The 14,048-nt window shown below is 35.6% G+C and overlaps 1 protein-coding gene and 1 long non-coding RNA gene across 2 annotated transcripts in view; both read right to left on the reverse strand.

Moving 5' to 3' along the window:
• Positions 1–5,551, reverse strand: part of LOC309665474 (uncharacterized protein) — a 110,210-nt gene extending 104,659 nt beyond the window's left edge. The window contains exon 1 of the mRNA XM_082472052.1: positions 473–5,551. The gene's annotated coding sequence lies outside the window, so the exon portion shown is untranslated. The remainder of the gene's footprint in view (positions 1–472) is intronic.
• The window catches only part of LOC309665608, a 174,791-nt gene that overhangs the window by 145,264 nt on the left and 15,479 nt on the right, over positions 1–14,048 (reverse strand). The window lies entirely within an intron of this gene.

The following is a 14,048-nucleotide window of genomic DNA, read 5'->3' on the forward strand; positions in this document are numbered from 1 at the left end:
CAGTTGGGCAAAGATGGCTGAAAACTGAGGTTGGAGCAGGAACACTGAAAAAGACCCTCTGGTCGCTTAGCTCCCACTCTAAACACAAGGAATCATTCGAGCAAGTTGAATTCTGTTGTGCACTAAGGGTAACAATAGCAACCATGAAACCCACGCTCAGCTCAACTCCTGACCAGATGAGTCAACGCTTTAAACCAGGAGTCCCCAGCCCCTGGGCCACGAACCGGTAGCGGTCCACGGCCTATTAGGAACCAGGCCGCACAGCAGGAGGTGAGCGGCTGGCTAGTGCGTGAAATTTCATCTGCCGCTCCCCATCGCTCGCATTACCACCTGAACCATCGTTCACACTACCATCCCCCCCATCGATTGCATTCGCATTAACACCTGAACCATTCCCCGCTCCCCCCCGACCCCGTCCATGGAAAAATTGTCTTGCATGAAACCAGTCCCTGGTGCCAAAAAGGTTGGGGACCACTGCTTTAAACCAACATTCTGACAAAAGAAGAACCAGGCTCATTTCCAGGAATAAACACAAATTATCTCAGTATCTGCTGTTCACATGATATCTAACATTCAATTAAAAAATATGCTATACACAATAAAGGATTGATCTTTACTTTTCTTTAGATGTGATGGCTTTGATCATAGGTTTTTACTGACTTCATACAATGAGTTTGGAATTGTTTTTTCCCTTCCATTTTTTGGAAGGACTTATGGATGGTGGTATCTTTTCTTCTTAAAATGTTTGGAAGAAGTTACCTATGAAGCCATTTGAGCCTGAGGTGCTTTTTTGTTTGTTTTTGTTTGGTGAAAGGTTTTAAATACCAATTCAACTTTCTCAATAAATATTGACTATCTTAGCATTCTTCTTGAGTAAAACTGATCAGTTTGTATCATTTAAGGAGTTTGCTATTTCATTAAAATTGCCATGTTTATGCCATGAAGTAAATCAAAATATTATTATAACTTTAACATCTGTAAATCAATTACCCTTCTCATAATTGATATGGATATTTTGGTTCATCTCTATTATTTTTCCTTATCAGTCTTGATAGAGTTTAACAATTTACAGATCTTTTCAAAAACCAGCGCTTGAATTTATTTTCTCTTTTCTTTCATTTAAAAACTGCTTTTGTGTCCTCACTGATGCAATAACTTTAATATTAACACCTGCTTTTTTTTTTTCTTTTTTTTGACCTATCTCACAGTGATTCAGTTAGACTCAGGCCAATGCACATAAAATTTACTCAGCACACTGTTGTATGTAAATTTTGCTTTTGTTGGTTTAAAAAAGTTTTTTAAATGCATTCTTTGCACAGAAATTAATATGTGACTTGTAGTTGGTCCTTTTTTTTTGACGAATTAATGAATGCGTGTACCAGAAAACAAACTTGAATGTTTTTGTTTTTACAGGTAAAAATATGTCAAAGTAGACTCACTGTATATAATATTTATCCTTTTAATTTCTCTTTCCGTATTCTCGGGAAGTAAATAGGAACAACATCTTTTAGGATTTCCTGAAGGATAAACCGTGCATGTATTCCATGCATTACCTCACAAAACAGGCAGAAGGGGGTCTGCTGGGTGGATGCAGAGGTTTCTGTCTTGCACACAGGCAGCCTGTTTAGACTCTCTGTTGCTGTGGCAACCCCAGTGCCTTTGCTAAAGTGAGCTGGCGAGACCGCCACAGGTGGTGGTCATGACAAATATGCACCTGCACTACTGGCCTAGCATCCCATCTCTTAATTAGTTTTGTCTGTTTTATGGTTCAGTAATCAAACAAATTGTTATAAGTAACGAAAAAAATGGAAGCCAAGAAGCCCATTCCTACAGCTGGCAGCCTGACACATTAGAAGTTTAATTGCTAAAATGTTTTGTCAGGGCCAAATTCTTTATTATTGTCTGCCTAACAATCACAAATGAGTGGGTGGGTAGAAGTGGCACTTTGGGTGCCGTAAGAATTCTTTTATGACTGATCCCCTCCCCCCAAATATATTATTCTTTATAGTGGCTGAGTTGCTTGGGAATGGATTAGGATAAGCCATCTTTTTAAGCAGGGATGAATCTTTAAACCAGTGATACTTGCTGCTACTAAAGAGGTTTAAATCATCAGAGTTAGTCTGGATACTTTCTCCAGAGAATCATAAGACAAAGAAATAAAGATTTCCCCTCTGCTATGAATGAAAATCGTCCCATGCTGCTCTCTGTCTCTTACCTTAAATAAGGACCTTAAAATTTACCAACAGCCACATCCTTGGGACATACATCTGCCCATCTCTGTATAAATTATTACAGCTTCCTTCCAAATCAAGATGCTGTTTCTAGGACCATTTAATTTTTATTCTCAGTTTTCCACACCTTAAGTTATATAAAGAGTCATCTCTTTTATTTGCATAAAAGTATAATAGAAAGACATTTTTCTGTACAGAGAAGAATAGGTACTATTTGTCTCTTTACTATGCTGAGCAGGAAATTTTTAATGAGACTTCAGATTTTTTTTGTTAGTTTTAAATTATGTATTTTTCTGAGTATTAAAGTAATACATCTTTAGAAAATTGGAAAAAGATATAATTGAAAAAATAAACATTATTCAAAATCCCACACTGGCATATTAGACTATTTCTCAGAAAATTTTTACTCCATTTCCCCTTAGAGTAGAGTATACCTCCTGTCCCACTGAGTTTGGGCTTGGACATGGATTTCCCTTCGCCTCTGGAATGTGGGCAGAATTGTCAGTCCAGAGCAAACGCTTTCAGAAGTTTACTCTCTTGTATTCCTGATGTCCACCATGGCACGGTCATACCTCATGCAGGCTCTGCTCCTTCAGCCCGGTTTCTAGACTGACAGACATGCAAAACAGACCTGCACAAATGCTCATACAATCCAAGCCAGATCTAGCCAAGTTCCAGCTGGACTCTTTTTGAGCCTGAAATAAATGTCTTCTCTTATTATACACCTTTGAGATTCCGAGATTGCTGTTACACAGCAATGTTGACATATATACCTACCTTTCAATGGAGATTTTATATTTGGGTATATGTATGTATGCACAGACATATACACACACATACATATATACATACATTCTGGCATATTTTCTTCCAGACATCCATTTTTTAAATCTTTCTCAGTAAGTGTGTATATATAATACATGTATATTAAGGGTATGTATGGGTTATATAAAAATACTGTGTGTGTTTGTGTGTGTACACATGTGAGAGTAAATCACATTCACAAACATAGATTTAAAGTAGATCTCTTATAAGGTGATTCACCCATTCTAGTTTGCCTGGAACTTTCCTGGTTTTAGCACTAGTAGTTCCCTATCCTGGGACACTCCTTTGTTTTAGGCAAAAGAGAACTGTTACCCCCCTACTTCTTCCTTTCTTTACTTTAAAAAATCCACTTTTTTAGTTTAATAGCTCTTGGATAAAAATCTTCCAAATTCATTGCATGTTCTTCTTAGTTTGTAGTAATTTCATAGTACTCCCATCACAAGCACACGCTACACACCCAATTTAACCAATCACCTAGTGTTAAATATTTGTTATTTTTGTCTTTTTTCCTTGTAAATTTAAAATGATTTATTTTAAAATCTTTGATTCAGTTGTGGGTTATTTTTTCTTATTTTATCATATTTATTCATGACATAAAATTTTATAATTTGAGAGACTAATTTATTGTATGAATTCAACAGCTTAATATAAAAATATTTTAGTAGAAGATAAAATGTTTTGAAGCAGTAGCATAGTTATAATTTATATCACAATATGATTTTTAATCAAAGCATACACATAGCAAATATAACCTATTCAATAGAGTCATCTCAATAGCCTTTGAGCCACATGTTCTTTCTATTCAACATGTAAGCCTTAGTACCTACTACCCTCATCTGACTTTCAAAAGAAGTGTATGAATAAAATGTGCACATCTGAAAAATAAATTTACAATATTAATAATATGGGACATGTAAAGGATCATACTAATATCAAACACTACATGATTTTGAAGAAGTAAACAAATAAGATAAATTAATGTAGTCAATAAAAACTTCCCCAAGAATATAGAACACGATGTTAAAGAAACATTAGACATGATATATGGAACTTACTGTCTATTCTTAAAATGATTTATATGATGCAAAATGAAATTAGGACTGAATAAAATAAAAGTGTAATTGTGCAGTTAAAGGCTGAAATCTCTAAAAGAGAGATTCACGTGGGATGAAGCAACAGGGCGGCATTTGTGAGAAGGAAGGCATCTGAGCTGGATATCAAGGTCTTTTTCAGACCTGGTGAATAAGCTATTTACATCTCCAATATCTACAAATATAACAATATATTAATAAATAAAAGTGATAAAATTTCTGAGATGAGATCAGAATGTTTTTGAGAAGAAATAATTCATGCAAATATCCTGACAGAAAATAATATTTAAAAATAGACCTCTAAAAAGCCTTGTCAAATACTGGGTTAAGAGATTTATATTCAAACCATAATTCCATCTTTGACTCCCTTCATTAAATTTCTAAAAATGTATATTTTGTTTTAGACATGTTGCCTCATTCTTTCTCGTATCAGTAAAAGTGTTTATGTATTTTGATGTAGAGTAGTAAAATGACAAATTTTAAGTCATATTACTGGAATGGTCTTATGAAAACCTGGTATTCCCTTTCATGGCATGACCAACTACAGAAAATACAGTACTAAACAGTACCTTGCCAAGTCTTGCTAGGAGACACAAGAATTAAAATAAATGACATTAGACGTAAAATGCTACACTGCATGTAAAAAAAAACAAAATAATACTCCTTTGTATCTTTATCCAAAGCAATTGTCATAGACAGGTGGGTGTTGATCATTACAAGAATGAAATCACTCCCAAACAAACAATTTAACTAAACCAAACAGCTAGTGGTATTAACACTTAAAGGTGACACGTATGTTTCAAGAAGAAAAAATATCTTGTATAGAATATTTTCTGGATCAGGTTGCAGATTTATTAGTCATCCTTCGGTACCTTGAGACCAGTTCAATTTGTCAGAACTCAATATCATTGTCATTTCTCACAGGATCTTGGGTTTTAAATCAAGGCCAACATCACAAGTAACCTTGGAGGGAAAACACAATTTATGGTATTGCTGTAATACCCAGGTCTCAGAGGGATTTAAATCATTTGAATAATCCATTCTTATCTTTTTTCCCTAGAGATGTGAAAAGAGGACAGCTACAAGTATGTTTAATGTTATAAGTACTGCTATTAACATGAGTAGCAAGAGTGTTCAACAGAACAGGTTATGTTTATGCTTATTAAATTTTGGATGTAAAGAAAGAAAGAAAATGTGTACATATAAGTTATTTTTATCATTGCTGAAGGTGCTGTTTAAATTTGTTTACCTACTCAAATTTATGGGAAGGCCATCATTCAAGGAGTATCTTAAAAACAACCAAAAATACACATGGGGAGGCGGAAAAGATCTGAGGTGGCTGGAAGAGGGGCACATTTTGTTACTTTGAAAAATGTAATACATTAAATATAAATATAATTTATTTTTATTAGGGAGTTTATACATTGGGAGAAGTTCAGTCTTAAGGTCCATTTTCATATACTCAAAAAATTAGATAGATTGGGGCATTACACATGTTAAAAATAAAATGTAATTATGCATTTGCCTTAGTTATCCAGATTGTCTAAGTGAATTATAGTAAGTTCTGAGTTTTCTATTTTACTGTGTACCTGTAGGAATTAAAAATATATTTCATAAATTTTTTAAAGATACAGTCAATCAGTTATGCTTAAAATATTCAGTGGCCAGGTTAGTAATGGTTCTTCCTTTTTTTTTTTCTCTCTCTCCCTAACTCATTTTCCCTTTCCTTTACTCCTGCATCTCTGGGTTTGCATACTGTATTAGTCAGCTTAGTCTGCCATAATAAAATAACATAGACTGCGTCACCCAAGCAATAGAAATTTATTTTCTCTCAGTTTTGGAACCTGGAAGTCAAAGATCAGGGGCCAGCATGGTCAGATTCTAGTGAGAGCTTTCTTTCTGGCTTACAAACAGCTGCCTTCACATTGTGTCTTTACATGGTGGAGAGAGAGTTCTGGTGTCTCTTCCCCTTCTGATAAGGGTACCAGTCCCATCAGATCAGGACTCCACCCTTATGACTTCACTTAACTTTAGTCACCTCCTTAAAGACTCTATTTCCAATATAGTCACATGGGGGTTAAAGCTTCAGCATATGAACTCTGGCTGGACACAAGTCAGTCCCTAGTACATATCTTAAATATTAACACAAAAACATTTGCCTCAAGATCTGCTTCCTTGGAACCAAAACTATGACTGGATTCCCTCCAAATATATTTGAGCACTCTTACATGGTGTGTACTGGTAATAATTTTGTAATATTGTGACATGCATATACATATAAATGAAAATTATAATAAAATTTGGCTCTCTAACAAATTATTATAATCAGCATAGAAACATGATTTTTTTCTCTAATCCATTTTTTTTCTTTGATGCTGTTTCTCTTCCCATTGTGGACTTAATTTTTGCTCTTCTTTACATAAGCTTTCTCAAAGTAATCTAAACTTGTCCCATTTATCTCCTCTGATTCTCTCTTAAACTCACTCCTAACAGGCTTTCATTCCCCCAATGAGAACAATCATATTGTTCTCATTTTTCATCCACTCTGATAGGTATTCTTCAAGATGTCTGCCATCAATTCCTTTTTTCCTGTACAAGCATGCTTCCCCTCACAGCAACAGGTGTAGTCTACCTCAACTACCCCTGAATCTGGGTTCATCTTAGTTAACTAGTTCATCAACAGTGTGTTGCAGAAGTGACATTTGGAGACATCTGAGATTGTATTGTAAGAAGGTTTGCAGCTTCTGCCTGAATCTCTTGGATAACTTTTTCTTAGGATGCTGCCTGTGGAAACAGCCTTCATGATCAAAGGCACCTAAGCCAGATGGGGAGATGACAGATATGTGTTCCTCTTGGCAGCCAGTATTAGTTTCCTATTACTGTCGTAATAAATTACCACAAACTTAGAATCTTCAGACAAAATAATTATCTTTCAGGTCTGCCTGAAAGTTATCAGCCTGAGCTAAAATCAAAGTGTTGGCAGGGCTACATTTTCTTCTGGAGACTCAAGGAGAGAATCCATTTTCTTGCCTTTGCGAGTTTCTAGAGGTCACTTGCATTTCTTGCCTGGTGGACCCCTTCTTCAACCTGCAAAGCCAGTAATGAGTGTTGAGTCTTCCACACATTGCTTCACTTCACACTGAGTCTTCTGCCTTCCTCTTCTGTATTTAAGGACCCTTGTGATTACTTAAGGACCCATGTGATTACATTGATTTCAGTGGGATAATCCAGGAAATTTTCCCTATCTTAAGATCAGGTGATTAGCAACCTTAATTCCATCGGCTGCCTTGATTTTCCTTTGCCATATATCATAGTTAATTCCCAAGTTATGGGGATTAGAACTTGTACATCTTTGGGAGGTTACTTTCCTGCCTACCACACAGCTCAACCTGAGCATCAAGCTGTCAGCATCAACCACTAGCCATGTGAGTGATCCATCAGGGATCAGACCATTAGGGCTTTCAGATGACTAGAGCTGCACGGATATCTAACTGCAACTGCTTGAGGGATCCGAAGTGGGAATCACCCAACCAACACAAGTCAACACATAACCAGAAGACGTAATAATAAATTCATGTTTTAAGCCCTGAATTTTAGGATGGGTTGCTATATCACAATACATAATGGGAACCTCATCTTGCTAACTTAACGGTCAATTTTCTTACTCTTTATTTTCATTGAGCTATCAATCAGCACCATTTGACAGAGCTGGTGACTCCCTATTTTTTTGGCATACTTTCTTGCTTGACTTTTAGCACATCACACATTTCTGGGATTTCTTTTATCTTTATAGTTGTTTTCTCAGTCCCCTTTGCTAATTCTTCCTCTTCTATCCAACCTCGTAATGTTGGAGTGACCTAGTGCCCTGTCCCTATTCCTCTTCTATATTTATATTTTATCCTTAGGTAATCTCAGTCTCATAGACTTAGATACTAACTATATGCCAACTCCCATGTTTATACCTCCTGTCCAGAATTCTCTGCAAGATGATACTGATAAATCCAATGGACTTCATGACATTTCCACTTGGATATGAATTGCCATCTCAAACTTTAATTCCCCAAAACTGCCTCTAAATCTGTGCCATGCACAGTTCTTCATCTTAATTGTTAGCAAATCCATTCTTGTAATTTGTCAGGGCATGCACCTTATAATCATCCCTTTTCTCTCATATCTCATACTCAAAACAAAAATCCATCAGGAGCTATGAAAGGGAGATAGATAACTGGATGGTTATGAACGGTCTCTTCACATTCCTGCCTCTGAATGACACATATCATTTCTACCCAAAGCCAAATGACTAGAGCTAATCACATTTACCTGCAAAATGTTGGCAAGTGTGGAGGAGTAGATGGACTACTTGGGAACCACCACTGTCTCTAGTATAACTTCTTTATGGTCTATGTAAAGAACTCTAAGACACAAATTTCACATTTTGTTTCGCTTAGGTTTCCCTCATACTCCTTTTTTTTAATAAACTTAAAAAAAAATATGTATTTATTTATTTAGGCTGTGCTGGATCTTAGTTGTGGCCCACAGGATCTTCGTTGCAGCATGCAGGATCTTTTAGTTGCAGCATGCAAACTCTTAGTTGCAGCATGCATGCAGGATCTAGTTTCCCGACCAGGGATTGAACCTGGGCCTCCTGTATTGGGAGCGTGGAGTCTTACCCACTGGACCACCAGGGAAGTCCCTTCCCTCATACTCTTAATTTGGAGGGTAGGTTGTGTTGTCCCTAAGGAATGTTTAAATGATTGAAGTGAAGTTCGAAGTCTACTGCCAGTAAGTTGTAGAATTCACACATGCATCCCTGCCCTCTGATTTTTACTCAGAATGCCTTCTCATATGCTGTACAGAAGCACTTAATTACTTTTCACTCTTGAAGTTAAATAGACTCCTTTATGACATTTTCTCTTCTCATACAAACACACACACACACACACACACACACACACAAAACACATGGTCTTATAAAATTTCCAGTGGGTTTATGGCTGTCCTGTAGTTTTTGCCCCCTCTTCTTTCTACATGTTACTGTTTACAACAGACGCAAGCACGTAGTCAGAAACAAAACCAGCAGCTGGCTCTCTGGAATTTACTATTCCCAGAGAGCTCAGTAATGTATACATATATTTGAGCCCTGCCCCCAATTTTACCAACATGCTCGGCTCCCGAGTGTCACCTATTGCTAAAAGTGCCTTGGGAGGAAAGTGATCATTACTATAAATGGACATATTTTCATAAATAACCCAGGGAATTCCATTCTACAGGTATAATGAACACTCTCATTCCTAAAGACAAAAATGTCCACTGCACCTTTACTCTTTCACCCTCATGAACACATCTATATCTGTGATGACAACTGCTACATCAGTCCTGGAATTTGTATTTGGCTTATGTTACACATGAGTCAGTGTAAGTGTGGCATAATTATTGCTGTTTCACAGAGTGACCATATGTGCACATCTCACCACTAAATACCAGAATTTAGCATGCTGCTTGGCACATAGTAGGCGCTCAGTAAAAATATGTTGACTGAATAAGTAAAACAATGAGATTATTAAGTCTAATCTCGCTATATTGAGAAAGACAAGTCACTCATAAAGCAAGAATTATCAAAACAAAGTAATCTTCTAAGATACATCATCTATTAACTGCAAGATCCTAATCAATAACTTGACCTACCTGCATAATACCTCACATAATGTTGATGTGAGGATTAAGTAAACGATGCATCCAAATCACCTAGCTTGTACCTGACACATTGGAACAATTCAATACGCATTTAAAACAAAAAAAATAGATAGCATCAACCAAAAGAAGTAATAAAACATAGATTTTAGAAATTCCTTTGGAAAGGAAGGCTAAGAAATATTTTCCTAAATTGTTTATTCTAAAACCTTGAAAAGATAATATCTGTAAGAAAGACCCTCTCAAAATCTTTGCAAGAAATACTAGCTCGTACATTTATAATTACACCAAACTTTGCTAGGTTATCTCTCCTAGATCCCATCAGTTAACAATAAAAAAAACCCAACATATTCAAAATATTTCAACTGAATAGTAAGCTTACAATATGCCCTATTAACTTCACAAATTCTGCAAGTAGGTATGTGGCATGTATGCTATTAATTTCTCTGGCATACTACTTGAATGCATAGGATTTGTATGCCAGAGATTACGAAGTATTTTTTTCACAAACATTGAGTACTGAAGTAGCCCTTTCTCCTTTTATATAAGCATTGCTTATAGACTTTGTTTTCATTCTTCACAAAAAGCTAGACACAGACCTGTTATTCCAGGGCTCTCAGCAGTGTTCAGAGGAGAACCAGGCTTCTTTCCACGGTCTCATTTTAACATGTACCCACTCCCTGGATCTGGAAAAACAAAATGACGGATTTAGGCCAAGTCATTATGGAAGATAGACTATGATTTTTAAAATTTGATCATTCACAAAATAACTTGTAACCTTTTTTGTGATTTCTATCCTCATTCCCTAGTTTACTTTGAGGTGCTTTCCTTCTCTCTCCACAATTTCCTTTTCTTAAGAGTTCTCAGAGTATGAACATGTCTATCCTCTCTCCCAACCTTTGTAAACTTTCCCTGAACCTTTTCTTCTTCTTTATTCAAGCCCCTTGAAAATATCCTATATGTGCTAGCTTCTTTTACTCACCTCCCAACTCTCCCTCTCCAACTAGCATCTTAAAAGATCCTTAGCTAATATCATAGGAACACAAAGGAGAAGAACTCTTTTGAAAAGAAAGGCTGTTTGACAACAGTGTTAAATGCCATGCAGAGGACAACGAATGATGTTGACACATAAAGAAAATCAAAAATGACTTGACCTTTTATAGTCTCCCCAGTGATCTCACTTCCATTAGTGATATCTCTTCCCCTCATCCATATCATGGTTAGAGATAAGTTTCTGAAATGAAAATCTTCATATATCAATATCATGATGACATTTTTCAATTGTTCTCTTAACTTGCAGATTGCAGTCTGATCTCCTTAATACTGTGGATAAGCCCCAGTTTTCGGAACCCTGCCTGCCCTTTCAATAAAATATCTTACCACATGTTCTCATCAGTTGGGTTACAGAAGAACTGAATTCCTAGTTGTTCTATGCCTGCATCAGGTGATTTCATGCTCTGTGCTATGGCTTGGAAGTGTCTGGAACCCCCTTCATATCTTCTTCTAACTGGCAGACACTTTTCCATCACTAACAGTCTCACTTTAGAGATCACTGCATAATTTTCTGACTCTAGACAAATTCACTTAGATGCTTCTCTTTCTAGTCATTCACCTTACTTCTATGGTATGAGTACTGCTATAATTATTTGTTAACTTATTTTTCTCTGTACTGCTGTCTAAGCCACCTCTAGGCAAGGAATGTGTGTTTCTTCTTGTGTAACTAGGATACAAAATGACTGACAAAATTATGGTATTTGATAGATGCCGATCTGAACTAAAAGATAGTATATGGCCCTTTACCTATAATGTTTAAATTATTTGAATACTAATATTTAGTATTTGTGAGTGCAAGAGGGTTGGAGTAAAAATGACATGGCATGAGTGTCCTGGCTGAATGATGTAAGGTCAATTTATTTAAATGTTTTGGTCTCTGGCACCTCACTTGCTACATGCAGATACTGATTTTTCACTTCAGAGTATTGTTGTATTGCTAACTTCTTTAAACAGTGCATCACTTGCCTATACAGTAGGTGCTCAATAGATGCTAGCTATGTCTATCTTACCTTGTGCTTTGCCTCGGTAGTCAACCACTAGTTTTTCTTTGTAATACTAAAACTCCCTTAATACAGAAGGTATTGGATAATATAGAATAGAAAACCAAATGATAATATTTATCCAAGTTAAACACTAAAAATCTTCTACATCGAGTGAGGAATCAGAGAACTCAGCATTGCTAAGATCTTTGAAAACCAGAGCATCAGCCTTATGGGCCAATCAGCCTATTCTGTGTGTGCAGGCATTTGTTTTGGAAAGACTCACAATGGGGTAATTACCTATTCACTTTAACAGCCTTGGCTGTAGCTACCACTGAATCAATGCAAGTTAATGTAGCAGATCAAGTTGTTTTTTTTTTTTCTTTTAGTTAGTTTTCTTCTAAAACAGTGAAAGATAATGAGTAACAGAAGATGAAACACAAACATACACACATACATAAAGGAAAATACTTTATATTCTCATACTAAATATGCAGTAAATGATGCAAAACACAAAATACATTTTGTACAGTATTTCTCCCAGACACCAAATTTAGAAATAAGTCCAAGGTATGACTAGGACTATGAATTTAGCTAGAGTTTAATACTAGAATAAGAAACCTACAGTCTGGGAAAATGTCCAACCTTAGCAAACATAACTGTAAGTAGCTTTCTTTTCTCTCTGAGTTTATATTTCAGACTGCCTCAGAAGCATGCTACCTTCTTCTTTTACCTGGAGTTATGGTATCCAACTCCCTGAATTAAACACATTAGAGACTCTTGAGAAGTCACAGACAATGGATCACCAGAGATCAAGAGAGGAAGAAGATATTTTCTAATGAAATTATCCTTAACCACAATATTAAAGCATGTAATCATTCTCCTAATGTTTAATATAAAATAAAGTGTACTATTACCTTGCAAAATTCATTTTGGCATGACACCATTATGGATTAAGGTATTATCCATCAGTCTTGGTGATAATAAATGAAAAGATCTATAAGCAGTTTCACTCTCCCACCAATATATTAAAACAAAAACAGTAAAGCAGTCTGCAATTAGGCAACATTTCAGTTTATCTGTACCAATACATTGATTTCATCAATAAATTATTCAAGTCACTAATTGATGATAGGATTGCCCTTTCACACAGCTACGGAAACAAATGAGAAATCCAACAGCAAATAGTGTCAGTTTCCACAAGTTTAGCTGCTTTGTGAAATATCAAGCAAACATATTTATGATAAAACTCAGTAGATTCATAAATTAAAAATAACATACTCTTGATGAATATGACATCTTTTTCACTATGGACAGTATATCTGAATTGTAATCAATAATGCCATCTAGTATCAAAATCCCTTCAGATTTGTAAATCCAAAATATAAATAATGAAATGTTGAAAACAATTTTAGTATGCACACCTCGCCGTTAAAAAAATCAAGATGAACTCTACAACAGCTCCAAACATTAGAAAAGATATAAAAATCTATAATTTGCTAATTATGTATATATGATAATATACAATAATTAACTGGCTTTTAGAAATTTGCTTAAATCTTTAGACCATATATTCTACATATATATTAGAATATTATGCATAAATATAGAGAAATCATGTAATGTACACCCACATGCCCATTACCTCGATTAGATAATCAAAATTTTTTCCATATTTATATCTTCTATTTTTGCTAAAATATTTAATTAAATTATTAACATTATGAATCTTCACTATGAAATATTTTATTATGCTTTTCTAAATAAATCAGGGCATTTTAGTACTTAAAAATAATACCCTATTACATCTAAAAAATTAATTATTGCAACATTAAAGCAATTATTCATTAAAATAACCTGATACACATCTCATATTCAAATTCCCAATTTGCCACATTATTGTTTCTTTACCCCTGTTGCCTTAGTCAGTTCAGGCTGCTACAACAAAATACCTGTACTGGGTGGCTTATTAAAAAAATCAGAAATTTATTTCTCATAGTTCTGGAGGCTGGAAAGTCCAAGATCAAGGCACTGGCAGATTTGGTGTCTGGTGAGGGTTAGGACCCCCTTCGTGGTTCATAAATAGCCAGCTGTCTTCTTGCTGTGTCCTCACATGCCAGAAGGAGTGAGAGAGGTCTCTGGTGTCTCCTCATCAGGGGACTAAACCCCACATCCTA

The sequence above is a fragment of the Balaenoptera physalus genome, assembly GCF_965194825.1.
Source record: "Balaenoptera physalus genome assembly, chromosome: 8".
In the NCBI taxonomy this organism is placed as follows: Eukaryota; Metazoa; Chordata; class Mammalia; order Artiodactyla; family Balaenopteridae; genus Balaenoptera; species Balaenoptera physalus.